Below are 15,775 nucleotides of genomic sequence, written 5' to 3'. Positions count from 1 at the left end.
AAAGGGTGGGAAATATATACACTATTGTGCGTTTTTATCGCTGACACTTTCAAAAATTTCCCCGCCTCAACCGCTGGCTCGTTTGCGGTGAAACTGCACACAGATCTTGCGTATTATGGTAACTTTTGTATCGTAGCAAGTTTGACAATGGTACTTACTTAGTTGAGCCGTGCATGATGCGAAAACGTACACGTCTACGTAGAGATCGGCAACCAAAACCCGCAAACGACGCTTTTTCGCTGAAGGGCCGCAGTGGCGCCATCTGTCTGTTTTAGGCACTGGAAGCCGTCACGACTAGGCCGCAGAGCGAGCATTGCAAACAATATTCTTTAAAAGGTAAAGCCTCGTTAAATCATTTGTTCTGATATTTTTCCGCTTTATTAGTCGAAAATGGTGTAAGCGCTTCAGTAGAAGCAGACGAAACGACAGGAACGGCATATTCAAACGGCCCGCGCTCCTTGCAGGGAAAAAGCGTCGTCTGCGGGTTTTGGCTCGTCGATCTCTCGTAGACGCTTACGTTTTCGCATCATGTGCGCCTGAACTAAGTAAGTACCATTGTCAAACTTGCTACGATACAAAAGTTACCATAATACGCAAGCTCTGTGTGCAGTTTCACCGCAAACGAGCCAGCTGTTGAGGCGGGGAAATTTTTGAAAGTGTCAGCGATAAAAACGCACAATACTGTATGTGGCCACGTACCAATGCTCAGATATTGGTTTGGTTTATGGGGGTTTAACGTCCCAAAGCGACTCAGGCTACGAGAGACGCCGTAGTGAAGTTAAACCCCCATAAACCAAACCAATACCTGAGCATTGGTACGTGGCCACATACAGTATTGTGCGTTTTTGCGGGAATTTCGACCTGGGGATATTTAATGTGCACTGACATCGCACAGTACACGGGCCTCTAGAATTTCGCCTCCATCGAAATTCGACCGCCGCGGCCGGGATGGCACCCGCGTCTTTCGGGCCAGCAGCCGAGCGCCATAACCACTCAGCCACCGCGGCGGCTCTGGTCAGGCATTCGACGTCTCGATACTTCAAACTATTAAGTGACCGAAAATTTGTTCAAACTAAGCTGATTAGAAACAAAGGGTAAAGGGGCAGCTTTGTCGCACTGAAATACGCGATTTTGACGGAAGCGAAGTGCCAGTTTGTAAATACCGCAGGTTGGAATTAAGAGATTTCCCTGTCTGTGTACAGTACACACCTTACATACCCCTCTGGCAATAATGGCCCTCAGCAGCTGAGATAAGTTAGAAGAAAAAAAAATTAATCTGACATTAACAGGTGATGCAACTTCACTCAACCACATAGCTCAAGCCACTGTTCTGCTTGAGGAAAGATAGGACACAACAGTAAGAGAAGACTATAAATCTATAATAAGACTATAATAAGAGAAGACTATAATATAAAAAAGACTATAAAAGCTTGATATTACCCAGTTTGTGCACCCGAAGCATAAATCATGAAAATCAGGTTAAGTCCAGTTCCTGCTCAAAAAGTGCCTTCAAGAGGATGTAATTTTCCAGTCCAACAGTCTGAAGCTACTGTATAGAAACTGGCAGACGTCTTGAACCTGAAGGCAATAGATTAACTGGCCGTGTGATGGTTTCCATGTCATGTTGCATGGCATGAATTACTGCGGAAGACATCGTTTTCTTTATGCTCTTTTACAGTGCAGTTTCGGGTAATGCCAATTTCACAAACTGCCAGCAAGAGCCCAGCGCTACAGAATCCGCCTCGTTTGCAGCGAGTTGCAATCCCAGTAGCACTGCTAGGGCTGTTATCTTTGTAAAATACCTACAATAAACATTCAATTCAAAGGGCCTAGATTGTAATGTTCAGCAAGAGCTTCCCTAGCACTGTCATCGCTCAAGTGCTGAATGAGGGGGTGGTATGGGTACAAGCATCCCACTCAGTGATGATGCAATTAGAAAAGTCACTACCCTCCTGTAATAAAGTTGAAACTGGCCCCTCCTATGCAATAAAAGTAGGCACATGCAGAGCCCACAATCATCCTGTTCATTCCCTGATTTACATTTTCAGTGGGCTTCAGCACCCGTTTAAGTTGTCTCAAAGCAGTATGTTAGTGAAATTTCTTTGTTTTCATTAGCTTTGTGGAGCATTTTCTGCTGCAATGGCATAAACAGGAAGGCACTATGCGGTTCTGCAGGAACACTTCAGACTGTGATGCGACACACGGCAAGCACTTACCTCAAATATGAGTAGGTTACTCAGAGGAAACAATGTGGTGGTTGGGTATAGTCTTCAAAAAAAAAAAAACTGCTTTGTAACACGGCTTTTCCATACGGCCAACGAAGTTGTTACTCATTTATTTATTCATACACTTCATTAATTACTAACAAGGCGTGTCAGTAGGAATACTTTATTTGGCAAGGAAGTCCTGGCCGACGTGGGCCTAATGCGACTGCCTGTACGCCAAGGTGCAGACTTGTGGGCACATTCTTGAGCCAGTAGCCTGGAACGGGGAATAGGAGCCTTGGACCAGAGAATGCCGCGCCATGCAAGGTCGGCTGCTGCAGTCCCTCCACTAGTATCAGTCATACACAGGGTTGGATGCCATGAAAAGAGAAAAAGTATGCAAGCTCGGAACAATAAAATGCAACTAATAAACCACTAAGAGAAACCCACAAACAAATACACAAATAATGGAATGCATATGAAGGAAAAAAGATAAAGACATCTCCCAACAGGCTACAGCAGCAGCCCACGCACTCCTGTAGTGGCTTTGCGTATGGACACTAGAAAGATCCTAAAAAAAAAAAGGATAAAAGGAACATTGTTCAAGATGTGCCAGAGAAACCACACACAAAAAGAAGTGTGTACAAGGCAGAGACCAAGAATGAATAAAAATAGTCAAGACAAACAATGAAAGAGTTTCTGAAAGGCTTCTGAAGCTGGCACACAGGAGGTCACAAGCTCCATATGTTAAACCCAAAACCTTAAAGGGGCGGAGACATCAAATTTTTGGTTGGAGTGTTCTTAGTTTCAAACATTGCATACTCCCACCCGGCATGTGATACGTGCTCTGCAATTCAAATATGCACATTAAATATTATCGCATTATTTATACTGAGCGATTTCGGTTTCTGAGTGTCGGGGTGCATTATGACGTCACTCCCAAGGAAGAGCAGCAACCTTGGTCATGTGGGCTCCAATAGTAGTGACACAGGAACCGCTGCATCGTCTGGTCTCGTACACATGCTGTGCATATCAGGGCCTTTCGAAATGCCGGCCAGTACTGCGATATGCTTTATTTTTGACTAGTTCAAATTATAAAATAGATATTTGAAATTACAACGCAAACATGTTTCCACAAAATGCAGTGATGAAAAGACACATGTCATTCCTCTTCATAATTTATCGCATCCTAAAGCTTATTGAGCATCTCAATGAATGAGGAAAAATCATGTAGAATGGTACAATTAGTCTGAGCCATAACTGTGTTCAGGAAAAAACATGACAGCTTGACTTTGTAAGTCGCTGAACAACAATCTTTCGACTGTTCATTTCTCGGCCTTTTGGCAAAGATCATAGCACTGAAGCGCGGCCTTGTGGTAGAGCATCCGCCTCACATTCGGGAGGTGCTGTGTTTGATTCCCAGTGCCGCCGGGTACCCACCGGTTTTAAGATTTCGCCGCCATGGTGCTCAGCTCATCTAGGGTGAGATGCTTGGGAGAAGGGTCTTCGACCAAACCGTTGCCTTGACGGATCAGAGATAAGTTCCGGCGTCAAACAACCCTAAATCCATCTGGTGCGGTAGAAGTCCCATCTTTTTTTTTTTAAACCAGTCATGCACACCTGCCGATGCGTGTGAGCCAGCCACAATGGTAGCAAGAAAATACCGCTGCACTTTGCTTGAAGGAGGTTTGTGAGCGGAGAGAGCTATGGCACATCTGTCTTGAGGCTAGAGAAGTGAACGCTAAGTTTTGTAACTGGCACAAGGCGAGAGTTTTGGACTGCAGGTTTTAACCACGTGGTGACATTTTTGTGTTCGCATTTGACGGGAATTTTGAGGCGCAGGCTATCCTTCCCACGCAGTGCACCCCTGCAGAGCCGAGCACTAGGCCGGGGGCCGCCTGTTCCCATTGGATTAATTGGCTGGTGGACCGGAGGCCGCGGGAATCGTACCCACGACCTCCCGTAGTCGAGGCGAGCACTCAAGCACGAGCCCACGGCTGCGGTGGAGATGCTCTTGTCACAGTTCAGACACTGAAAAGGCGTATGACGTGATGTGGCATTGTTGAGAAACATTAATGACACAAAAAATCGATGAACAGCAGCTTAAAGGGACACTGAGCAGAAATTGAAGTTGGCTTGTATCGATAGAATACCAGCTCCTGATCACAAGAACGCCACTCTTACTGAAAACAAAGCTCTTGTAAGGTAGAAAATAGCAAGAACCAAAATACAGGTATCGCCGCCACAGGCCGATCTCGCAAGTACAAGCGTGCTGACGTCATAGGACAAGAGACGCCACCTTGGAGGAATTGTCCTGCCTACATGGAGGTCGCGAATCTTTGAGGCTATCGAAGGAAGGCTGCACGGTTCAATATTGAAGTAAGTTCTGTTTTAAAACCAACAGTGCACTTTTATCACACAAGGAAGACAGACAAAAGGCAACCTGAATGTTGGAAGTAAAGAAAACTGATGCTTGGCGGCGCCACAGGCAGCCAGGAGAGTTTCGATTTGATATGGCGCTTTGCGTCTATGAACTTTGCGTGCCCCGAGGCTTTGTTTTTGACGCGCCTCGATTTACAAGCGCAGAACAGCAGAGGAACTCCAAGTGCTAGTTAACCTTTGAAGGAGCTTGTTAAGGCTGGTCAGGTGATCGCCACAGCCGATGAAAAACTATGATGGCACGATGGTCGGTGATCGTAGAAGGCCGTTCGCAGTATAAAGAGCACTTGTGCTCTTCGCACGCTCGCTCGGCGAAACATTCCCGGCTGTGCCAGGCAACTTCAAACTACTTAACGGAAATCGTTTATTAGGGACGGGAGATAAGGTACAAGGCAGTTAAGAAAAATTGCTGACGGCCTAGTGCTGTTAGGCCAGGATGTACGTAACGAAAGTGCGAAGACTTCTGCATCGGAAGAGTGCATTCACTAGAAGCGCCTTTATTAATGGTTAACCTTGAGCCGTCGTGGCGGAGTGGTAGCATCTCCGCCTGAAACGCTAAAGGCCCTGGTTTGATCGCGAACATCGGTGCAGGATTATTTTTTATTCAGTGAGTGGGCGGGGGGTTTCAGTGGCTCCCATAGATGCCGCCACCGAATACGTTGGTTAGTGGTTAAGCGCAGGCTCTGTTAAGGAACGTTTATACGCCGGCGTAATGCGCGCGCACGCTGCATGGTGACGTTACGTTGGCCAAAGCGAGACCCTCTATACTCCAACTGCGCTTGACCGCTGACGCGTTCAGCGGCTTCGGCGCACACTGACCGCACTGGCGGAGTTCTTTGAGCATGTCTCTATTTCGCGCCGAATGCGTCAGCCGCCGCCGGCCCGGCTAGACCGATTCGGCTCCGTGGCGAGGTGCGCGTTGTGACGTAATTCAATAGTTTCGGCAGTTGGGCGGAGCTGTTCTTTTCGAGCTCTCGGCTAATTTAATCCATTCAAAGTACACATCTGAAGGTACATGTAAGTGGGCGAGAGAGCCCGATCCAGTGGACCCGTTGGATCTAGCGGAAGCCGTTGAAGCGTAGTGCGTCGGCTTTAGTTTCAAGCCGCCAACTTTAAACGCAAGCGCCCTTGAGCACCCGCCCGTTTCTTGTGGCAAAACAATAAATAAGTAACTTTAATTGGCCCTTGCAACCGTGGGAGACCTCGACGCAGCCTGCTGCACCGTGCAACCGCGCCGTTAAAAGAATGACAATCCGTTGTCCCCAAAGCCCCGGTCAGCCTCCGATGGGCGCAACGCGCCGACCTTGTCCTGGCCCTTCACGACTCCCCGCACTGGGGTTATGATATCTGATTATCAACGGCTGCTCACTGAGGAAGGGGGAAACGACCCGCCGGTGCCTAACCTAACTGTGCTCCCTGAAAAGCATCACACGCTCTCTGGGGCTAAGGTCGCTGAAATGTGGGCTGGAGTTTTTGCGAGAACTTCGTCGTCGGGTTCGGGAACGGGATCACTCGTTACGCTGGCAAGACACCGGTGCAAGCGTAAACGAAGCGACGGTAGCGACCCCTGATAGACGCCTTCAACGTGCGGCGGCGGTAGCTTTCATTTCGGCAGCTGCTAGACCGCACCGCTAGCGGCCAGAAGTCACGGAGTCTGCGTTTACATCACGTTTCACGTCACTTCGTCCTGTGACGTCGTAAGAGTTCTCAAGTTTGAATCGGAGCGGCGGGAAAAACTTTTTCCACTTGGAATCCAAATTTCTTTGAAATAAATGCACCTTTTGCTCGCGGACAAGCGGCAACAAAGCCATGAAATGCCGAACTATCAGATTTTGCTAACAAAAAAAAATTGATAGAGCTCTTCTCAGTGTCCCTTTAAGCTACAACAAGAGTGAGAGCATTAACAAGACGACCTGTTCCACTCTCCCTTGTGACACCTCCAGCTGTGGAATGCTGCCCCAGATGCAGCATTCTTGATGGGACATGGCCCACTTAACTCTTGTGCATGGGTTTCACCACACTGGAATCCCTGGCCATAACGGACCCAGAGATGCTGACACATTTCAACTAGGAATCCGTGCAGGAATTTCAGCAGCTGTTTCCCTTCTCACTAGATGAAAAGTGCCTGGGCGATCCGGAGTCCTAGATTTGGAGGTCTGTTAAAATTATGCTCACAAGTTTTTGCTTTCTTTTAATGGTTCATAAGAGTGGTGGCCATATGTGCTGACATTACATGTGCTTTCACAAAAGAAACAAACAACTCTACTTTGAAAAAATTCTGGAAAATTTCTAAACGGAACACTCTGCATGCTTTCAGGGGCTCCATACACTGCTCATTGTACTGCAAAAGAATACTTCAGGCTTTCAAGAAGGAACCCTTGAACAAGAGGGCTGAAAGGTTGGTTTGCTCATCACTGAGAAGCACTGCCTTTTACTGCCTTTCCAATGAAGGCACACTCTGGCATCCCTTTCGATAGCAGCAATGCCACAGGACAAGCACCAAGCGATTTCCACAAAAAGTAACAGCTTTTTACGACCTCGTCATCACAGCTCGAACTGCAGAGAAACTAGCCTCTATTTGTTTCTGCAACAGCCTACAAGATTGACGGGGACTGAGAGCAAGATTTACAGATCGATTTTGATGCCACACTGGAGTGGCGTGGCACCTCGCATCAGTATACTGAAAGTGCATGAATTCTGCACATTACTATGACTACGGCTTATTCCACAGAAAATACTTTTGAATGTAGCTGTGTCTATTCATATGCACCAGACCAAATTTAATGAGCAGTGTGGCAACCTGTACAGAGCCAACCAGTATACACAATGCTCACTTAATTGAAGACAAGAAAAAGACAGCTAGAACAGACAGGCTGCCATGCCTAATACTCATTAGAAGCAAAAATATGTCATGCCAATAAGAACGGACCGTGTGCTGGACACTTGCAGTATCGTTAAAACTCGCAGCAGACCTCTGCGTTAATTTCAGCCTGTCCTTTTCCGAGACTTGACCACTTTCTTGGGTATCCCTCGCAACTCGCCGATTTTTCCAGGTAAACGAAATTCCTCTTGACAATTCTAGGTTGCTAGACACCCTTTAAAACCGTCACAGCCCTTCAAAGAAATACAGTAGAACCTTGCTGTTCTGTTCTTGGTTCGTGTAATCTGCAGTATCACAAAACGAAAAATTATGCGTGTTGTGCTATTTTTATTCACAATACAAATTCTGGATAACTTTTTGAAGCGATTCCCTGGTATACACGTCCATAATTTTGCCAAATTGTGACCATATGATGCATTCAGAGACCAAGAGAAAATACCAGCCAAGCTAGTCATCATTTTTGGATGCTTTGCCCACACGCACCTGAGCACTGCGGAAGATGCCGCTGCTGCCCTGCACAAAGGCAAGGACACAAAGCATCTTAAGAGCAGCTGCGGCTCTTCCACAATGGTCAAGTGTAAGGGGACAAAGTATCTGAGAACGGTAAGAAATAGTTGACGGACTGGACATGCCATGAAACTTCACCCCCATGGAAAACAAAAATATGGAAACAACTTGCAAACGCTAGAAAAGGAACTTTTCAAAATTTGTTCCAGCACATTCACAAAAGTTTTAATGAAGTGAAAGTGCCAATAAATGCCAGGGATTAGGAAATGGTGCAAAACCTGGACATAGAGCCAGTCACGTGCAGACCAGCAAAAAAATTTTTCATAGGGGCTAATTCAAGCTTGTTGCTAAAACATTGCATTCATAACATCTAAAAAAGAAATGAAGGGGGACGGGGGGGGGGGAACAAAAAAATAGAAGGGAAGGTGGCACAAACCTTTGCCTTAAAAATGCAAAAGGTCTTGTTGCGTACCATTTGTACAAGCTATCATGTCAGGATTTCGCATTCATTGAAAAGCAGTGTGCAATCACCTTGAAATCAGTGTGTGGCAGACTAGCCAGTAATTAAATTACTGTACTATAATTACAGTAATTAAATTACTTTTCTCACTAATTTCTAATGTAATTCATTACTTTTGTGGCCTGGTAATTTATTAATGTAATGAACTACTTTCAAGCAGTAATTTCACAAAAAAGTAATTAATTACTAGCGATATTACTTTTGCTGCATACTGAGTCCATGCTTCTCTTCGTGTCTGCCATCCTTTGGCCTCGCGTTTGTGGAGATGAGCATATACAAAGCACAGATGCAGTTTATGGGGGTTTAACGTCCCAAAGCAATCGACTAAGGCTATGAGGGACGCCATAGTGAAGGGCTTCGGGAATTTTGACCACCAGGGGTACTTTAACGTGCACTCACATCGCACAGTACACGGGCCTATAGCATTTTGCCTCCACTGAAATGAGACGCCACAGACGGGATCAAACCAGAGTCCTTTGGGCCAGCAGCCGAGCACCATATAACCAATGAGCCACCGCGGCGACTACCAAAGCAAGAATAAATTACGGGGGCACTTGAGACTACTTCGATGCTTTGAAGGCAAAAAACATTCATTTTTTAATTTATATTGTTTCCTTCCTTTCTAATGACACACCTACTCATTAGCATACAGTCATTAGGTAACACATACATTAAATGAATCATTATTCGCCAAGAAGCAACGCAGTTTTGTGGCCCATGGGTTGCGCGATCGCCTCGCAATCTAAAGGCCCTCAATTGGTTCAATTCTCTACACCTTAGGAAGAAATTTTTCCCTCTGCTGATGACATCATTGGGGGTTATGGACCGCGTTTCCTGGAAATCGACGATGACGCCAGGTATCAATGTCAATTTGTCATATAAGGCTTTCCCCTTAAAAGTGCACAACCAGTAATGGCCAGCACTCCAGGGAAGCGGCGCACGTGGACGAGAGGTGACGTGCGCATAGGCGTCAGCACTGCCTTGGTGAAGAGTCTGCAAATCAGTCACAGGACTGGCATGCATCTTCCTGCACTGCACACGATCTCACACACAAACGCACTGCGAGCGCTTGAGCAAGTACTTTGACGTCGCCGCACTGACAAGAAGTCTCAACTGACACGTCTAAGAAAGTTGTTCGTGAGTTTTCGGGTTTTTGTGGCCTCATTTGAGGCCCTATTTCTAACTGAAGGGCAACATAGGCAACAGCGTCTCAGCAACATGCAATGTATTTCCACCAACTTGCCTCCAGAACAAATCAATTGAACAGCAGAATTGGCAGCTTCTCGCGCCCCTGCGCACTTCTGGGATGATGCGTCGATAAGCAGTCAATGCACTCCCGCTGTTTACGTGGATGACAAATTCTTCAAAATCAGAATGGTGGGACCATATTACACATTGAACGATGTACTTCTGATTGAAGACTGATATGACAAAGAACTCATCTACATCAGCAAAGCGGCTGTTCAAATTGACTAAAGAGGGGCAAAATTTCTGACGCCCATTTTCAAGCTCAGTGGCGGTGCAAAAAAAAAAACTAGAAATTTTTTGCACAAACTATGACCAATGCGCAACATTTTAGCATCGAAACTAAGTAATTTTCATTACTTAAGGCAGGTAATTATAATGTAATGTCATTACTTTTTGAGAACAGTAATTTGTAATATAATTTAATTACTTCTGTGATTTCTAGGAAAGTAATTAGCAATGGAATTTAATCACTTTTCAAAGGTAATTTTGCCACGTATGGTGTGGGGTCAGCGGCTGCCTAAGGAACTTCTCAGTGTCCTTAAGTTCTTACGCAAACAATGACACACCACCCAGTTTCCTACATGTGACAATGTCCATGAGAAAAAGCAATATTGTGACAAGACCACGAAGCTGGCTGTGGTGCGTTACAGAGCACTCGCGCTAGGCCAACGGCCATTAAATTATATCTCTGCCGTCGTTCACCGCGCCTCGCTCTTTGGACGGCAACCACGCAACAATATTATACACCACACAGCATTTGCATTGGAGGGAATGGCCAAGAGCATTTTCCATTTGGCTTTCTGCGTGCTAAAGGAATATAGACACGTAATTTTGGTGGCATGTTTTCTTCTCTACAACGATGCAGAAAATACTACTACCTATGAATCACCATGTGATATTTGCCCATCCCCGCTAAATAATTTATAATTGAATTTTTTCTGTCACACTGTTTCAGTTTCAAGAGCCGAACAATTGCTGTGACATCAAAGAGTGCTTTTGTGTCATGTGAGGCATGGAAAAACGCCCATATAATCTCTGCTTCATCGTTATGATTTACTGCAGTGCTGAAGCCAGCCTTCCTCAAGAGCCGGAATGACAACTAATGTGGAAGCAGTGATTATATTGCAGTTTTTCACGTCTCACATGACCTACAGCCTCTCTTTGAGGTCAGTCATCGTTCAGCTAGTGAAACTGAAACAGCACAAGAAAGAAATTGTTATATATTTTTTGGCAGCCATAGGAGCATACCACACGGTAATCCGTGTATAATAATGCCTTACACCTCATTACAAAAAAAGATCGGTTTGGTTTAGGGGGGTTAACGTCCCAAAATGAATCAGGCTATGAGGGACACTAGTGAAGGGCTCTGGAAATTTCGACCACCTGGGGTTCTTTAACGTGCACTGACATCACACAGTACATGGGCCTCTAGAATTTCGCCTCCATCAAAATTCGACCCCTGCAGCTGGCATCAAACACACGTCTTTCGGTTCAGCAGCCAAGCTCCATAACCGCTGAGCCACCACAGTGGCGTCATTACATTAAAAAGAAGGAACCACACACCCAAAAGTTAGGTGTGTATGCTCCCTTAAAGAACACCAGGTGCTCAGAATTTCCGGAGCCCTTCATTACGGCGCCCCTCATAGCCTGATTCGATTTAGGACAAACCCCTGTAAGCCATAACCTTTCAGCAAATAACTGTCACCATTTCATTAAATAACTCGTGCCATACCTTCTCTGCTTCTTCGACCTACACATAGAGGAGGTGAGTGATTGAGGCGTCATAATGAAAACCTAAGTAGTCGAGTCGCATGGGCAGCATTTCAGCACTAATTCGTAAGTCGCCTGTGTGTATACATGCAACGATTTTTTTTCTTTCCGTGAAACGACCATTTCCTAGAGCAGGTTCATAGTAAAACCTCATTGCGATTTGATGCTTGAAAATTCTTCCAAGTGTTTCAGGATTTTGGTGGTTGTTGGTGTCGGCGGCACGCAGTTGGATGCAATTTCGTGACGACAGCAAGGCTATTGGACAATCGGACCTGCACTCGACCATTCGTTTTGGAAGCGGCCAGTGCCAAGCTGCATTTGAACTGCCTGAGCTGACGTTGCACGGTGCCGGCACCACCGCGGAACTTCACAGAACTAGTGCAGAGTGTGCAGCCAAATCAAAGAAACCTATCATGACCAATCTTAACAAAGCTGTAGTTCGGGCTTGTTCGTATAGCATATTAGAAGACATAGCGCAGCAAAACGGGACAGAGAAAAGGAGCACACAGGACGAGCGCTTATCCTGTGTGCTCCTTTTCTCTGTCCCATTGTGCTGCACTATGTCTTTTTCTAATATCACCACAATGACCTGTCACACACTGCAACAGTGCCTTGTGAGCTTTATGCACCTCACAAGCTTCCAAACAGTCAAAGGACATCAAGCACATTGCCCACAATGTTCATCTCTTTAAGGGCTCTTTACACCATCAGCTGTAAAAAGGTCTTAAGCTTAGAGGCTTTAAAATTAAGCTTGCCTCTCCAGTTGCCTCATGCGCTCCATTCTAGTTGGCTGCCTGGGTCCAAGCACCTTTTCCACGTAAAACCGATGCTCGGCAAAAGTGGCACAGCACTCATTTTAAAATTCTTACAGAAGGTCGAGGGCTCACTTTGTGGCGCCTTAGAGCCTTTGCTGCCTCAGCATTTTAACGTCCCATTTGTTCAGCCTCTGCGCCAGCAAGCCAACGCCGGACTGCCAGCAAGCCAACGCCGGACTCGAAGCAGGAATCTGGAAGGTCCCTGCATACCACAAAACTGCCAGTCAGTTTTTAAAGTCGTTTTCTGAAATAAATATGAATTTAAAAGAACATGTTTCGCGGTGCAGACGCCAAAGCATAATTGCTTATCTCACAGCAATTTTTGCACCAGTTTCAGAAAGCGGATTGTAACAGCACCCCACAATTGTAAAGTGCAGCATTAAGTCAACACTCTACAGACTTTCCCAGTCGCGGAGCCACAAAAAATCGGACCGCGTACAAAACTCATCGCACAAACGGTTAGTTCAACTGGACTGTTGTCAAAAGTTTCCCGCCTTTTTCGGGAGCACTCAAAAGCTGGTAATTATGCGTGTTTTACATGACCATGAGCTACGGTGGGTTGGGTTGACAAAAGATATAAAACACGCTCAGCGCAAGCTCTTTTCTGTTGAACTGCACAGAGCTTTTGAGCAGAACTTACGAAAAAACAGATGAGTCTTTCCCTCCGGGCCTTTGGGTCCACTGCCGGGAAAGCGGGCTCAGCGCTTTATCTGCTAACACAAAATATTCGGGCGCAAGGAAGTTGACAACGGAATGCCGAGTGTCAGATAACGGGCAGCACTCAGTATTAGAGATGGGTCGCTCAGGAGTGAGCCGGATCTTCTGAGCCGCTCTTTTAAAAGAGCGGGTGAGCCGTGGCTCAGGAAAAGTGAGAGGCGGTTCTTTTGGAGATCCGGCTCACTGATCCATAGGACCGTAGTCCAGCGTAGTGATCCGTGCCGAACGGCGAACTGTCTGTTCCGTCAGAGCTGTGTCGCTGGGTCTTCTGCCGGGTGCGATTTTCGCGCCATCTGTTAGCAGTGCGAGAAAGCTGGTTTGTCGTTCAGTTAGCCGTGTCGAACCGTCCGTCAGAGCTGCTGGGTGCGATTTGCGCGCCATCTATTAGCAGTGCGAGAAAGCTGGTTGAGTGAACGGGTCGCCCGCTCTCTGAACGAGAGATCCGGATCTCCAAAGGAGCCATTCGGCTCACTGAGCCGAAGACCCGGCTCTTCAAAAGATCCGGATCTTTTGAAGAGCCGGGTCTTTGGCTCAGTGAGCCGTTTGGCTCCTTTGGAGATCCGGATCTTTTGAAGAGCCGGGTCTTTGGCTCAGTGAGCCGTTTGGCTCCTTTGGAGATCCGGATCTTTTGAAGAGCCGGGTCTTCGGCTCAGTGAGCCGAATGGCTCCTTTTGGAGATCCGGATCTTTTGAAGAGCCGGGTCTTTGGCTCAGTGAGCCGTTTGGCTCCTTTGGAGATCCGGATCTTTTGAAGAGCTGGGTCTTTGGCTCAGTGAGTCGTTTGGCTCTTTTGGAGAGCCGCTCTTCTGGTGAACCGATTCTCTCGTTCAGTGAGCCGTTTGGCTCTTTTGGAGAGTCGCTCTTTTGGTGAACTGCTTCTCTCGTGCAGTGAGCCGTGCAGCTCTTTTGGAGAGGCGCTTCTCTCGTTCAGTGAGCCGTGCGGCTCTTTTGGAGATCCGCTTGTCTCGTTCAGTGAGCCGTGCGGCTGTTTTGAAGGGGCGCTTCTCTCTCGTTCAGTGAGCCGTTCGAAGAACCGTTCAATCAGAGCCGGGTCTTCTGGCAAAGTGCGTATTTCTGGGCGAGTTGGTTGAGATACATTCCGAGCAAAAGAGCGCTCGCAGAGCTTGTCCTCGCTTTGTGTTGTCCTGCGGTGTTGTGTCTTCCTTGTTGTCGTCCGTTGTCTGCGATCGCTGTTTCGCTCAGAACGTGTCTTCTGGCAAATCATTGGCAAAGGATGGCGCCGTTTGTTGACAGCTGTTGTTCGAGCGATGTCTCACGACTCCCACCAATCTTGCATCGTGAGCTGGTGCAACATTTCGAAGGTATTAGTAAAAATACCTATAACACGGTTATTCTACTAATGCACATATCGTTTTTTTTAAAGCCAAATAACTAAACTCTATAGCAGAGGTTACAGTGTAACCTACTAGTTATTTGGCTTTCATGAAAACAAAACAATATATGCATCCGTAAAATAGCCGTGTAGTAAATTCAGGCATGGTCTCTTCCTTTTCTTTAGAGAGGAACAGGGCCTCTCCAGGCAGTGTTTGAAGATGGGGACGATTGTCAAATGCAGATGATTAAGAGAGGAAATATATCTACATAAATGTACAAAGGCAAACTGAGTTACAGAAGAAGGTCTCATACAGACGGCCGAACTAACTCTAACTAAAAAAAAGGTAATTCTCACACAGAGAACATACACTACAAGACCTTACTTATCGACCCACGTGTTAAAGCCTAGGTATATTTGCAGAATTACAAGCCACTGCACGGAGCCTCTAGCTAAACTAGGCAATACCGACTTGTGATTTGTAATGCATTTGCTTGCGATTTTGTAAGTTTTATAAACAAAGAAGTTAGGGCGGCCGTATTTCGAGGCCCGTCCTAAGTTTCGATAACCAATGAAGGTAGCCACCTACAGCCCTGAAGTTTGACACAACCTCGAGCCCAGGGCTTGGATAAAAGAAAAACACATAACGAAAATTTCCGAAAAACCTATTATTACGGGAGCCCTTACCCTTATTGCGTGATGCTCTTTTCCTTCCCCGCCCTACCTGCGCGTCGCCTCTCGAAGGATGACAAGTTTTCTTTCTTTTTTTTCTCAGCTAACTGGCGGTGCCACTAACCCACTGGCTCGTCCCAGAAATATCAGATAGCGGAGGCCCGCGACGCCTCGGCGCCATCAAGAATAGAGACGCGCTTGAAGGAGCCGGTAGCATGCGGAAGGAAAAGAAAAAAAAGAGATGGTCCCTGCGCCGCACTTGTGGAGAGAGGGAGTGGAAAGGAAAGAACCACGGCTCACTCGTTCTTCGTGTGTCCGTGTTTCATTGCGCTGTTTCTCCCCTAAATGCATTACCAACTAGCCCGGAACCTTGCTCTTCTGCTAAAAAGACCCGGCTCTTTCCTGAGCGACCCAAGTGAGCGGGTGAGCCGTTCAAATGATCCGGCTCACTTCAGTGAGCGGAGCCGTTCTGAGCCGCTCACTGAAGTGAGCCGTTTTGCCCATCTCTACTCAGTATGTGCATACCAACAGATAGCAAGAACAAATTACTCACGTGCAACACGATCGCACACTCCTCCCGCCGACCGGCCGTAGTGCTACTGAAAGCAATGCTTGGCTCGGCTCAAACATGAACAGGAAAAAAAAAAAAAGCCGATGTGAAGTTTTTTGA

The 15,775-nt window shown here is 46.6% G+C and overlaps 2 long non-coding RNA genes across 5 annotated transcripts; one reads left to right on the top strand and one right to left on the bottom strand.

Annotated features, from left to right (window-relative positions):
• The first annotated feature begins 274 nt into the window (after positions 1 to 274).
• Positions 275 to 7,356, top strand: LOC144112790 (uncharacterized). 2 transcript variants are annotated; one of them, XR_013310472.1, is made up of 3 exons: positions 275 to 336; positions 465 to 545; positions 6,961 to 7,356. It is a non-coding gene; the product is annotated as an uncharacterized LOC144112790 (long non-coding RNA). The 2 variants fall into 2 exon arrangements; XR_013310471.1 differs by lacking the exon at positions 6,961 to 7,356 and adding an exon at positions 1,679 to 1,800.
• LOC144112789 (uncharacterized) lies at positions 2,373 to 15,755 on the bottom strand. 3 transcript variants are annotated; one of them, XR_013310469.1, is made up of 4 exons: positions 15,659 to 15,739; positions 13,025 to 13,094; positions 12,457 to 12,586; positions 2,373 to 2,553 (listed from the first exon to the last, which is right to left on the bottom strand). It is a non-coding gene; the product is annotated as an uncharacterized LOC144112789 (long non-coding RNA). The 3 variants fall into 3 exon arrangements; XR_013310470.1 differs by lacking the exon at positions 13,025 to 13,094 and having other exon boundaries at positions 15,659 to 15,755; XR_013310468.1 differs by lacking the exon at positions 15,659 to 15,739 and having other exon boundaries at positions 13,025 to 13,563.
• Positions 15,756 to 15,775: the final 20 nt, after the last annotated feature.

The sequence above is a fragment of the Amblyomma americanum genome, chromosome 1 (assembly GCF_052857255.1).
Source record: "Amblyomma americanum isolate KBUSLIRL-KWMA chromosome 1, ASM5285725v1, whole genome shotgun sequence".
Lineage (NCBI taxonomy): Eukaryota > Metazoa > Arthropoda > Arachnida > Ixodida > Ixodidae > Amblyomma > Amblyomma americanum.
The sequence above is the reverse complement of the archived record's forward strand: the minus strand, read 5'-3'. Positions and strand labels throughout refer to the sequence as shown.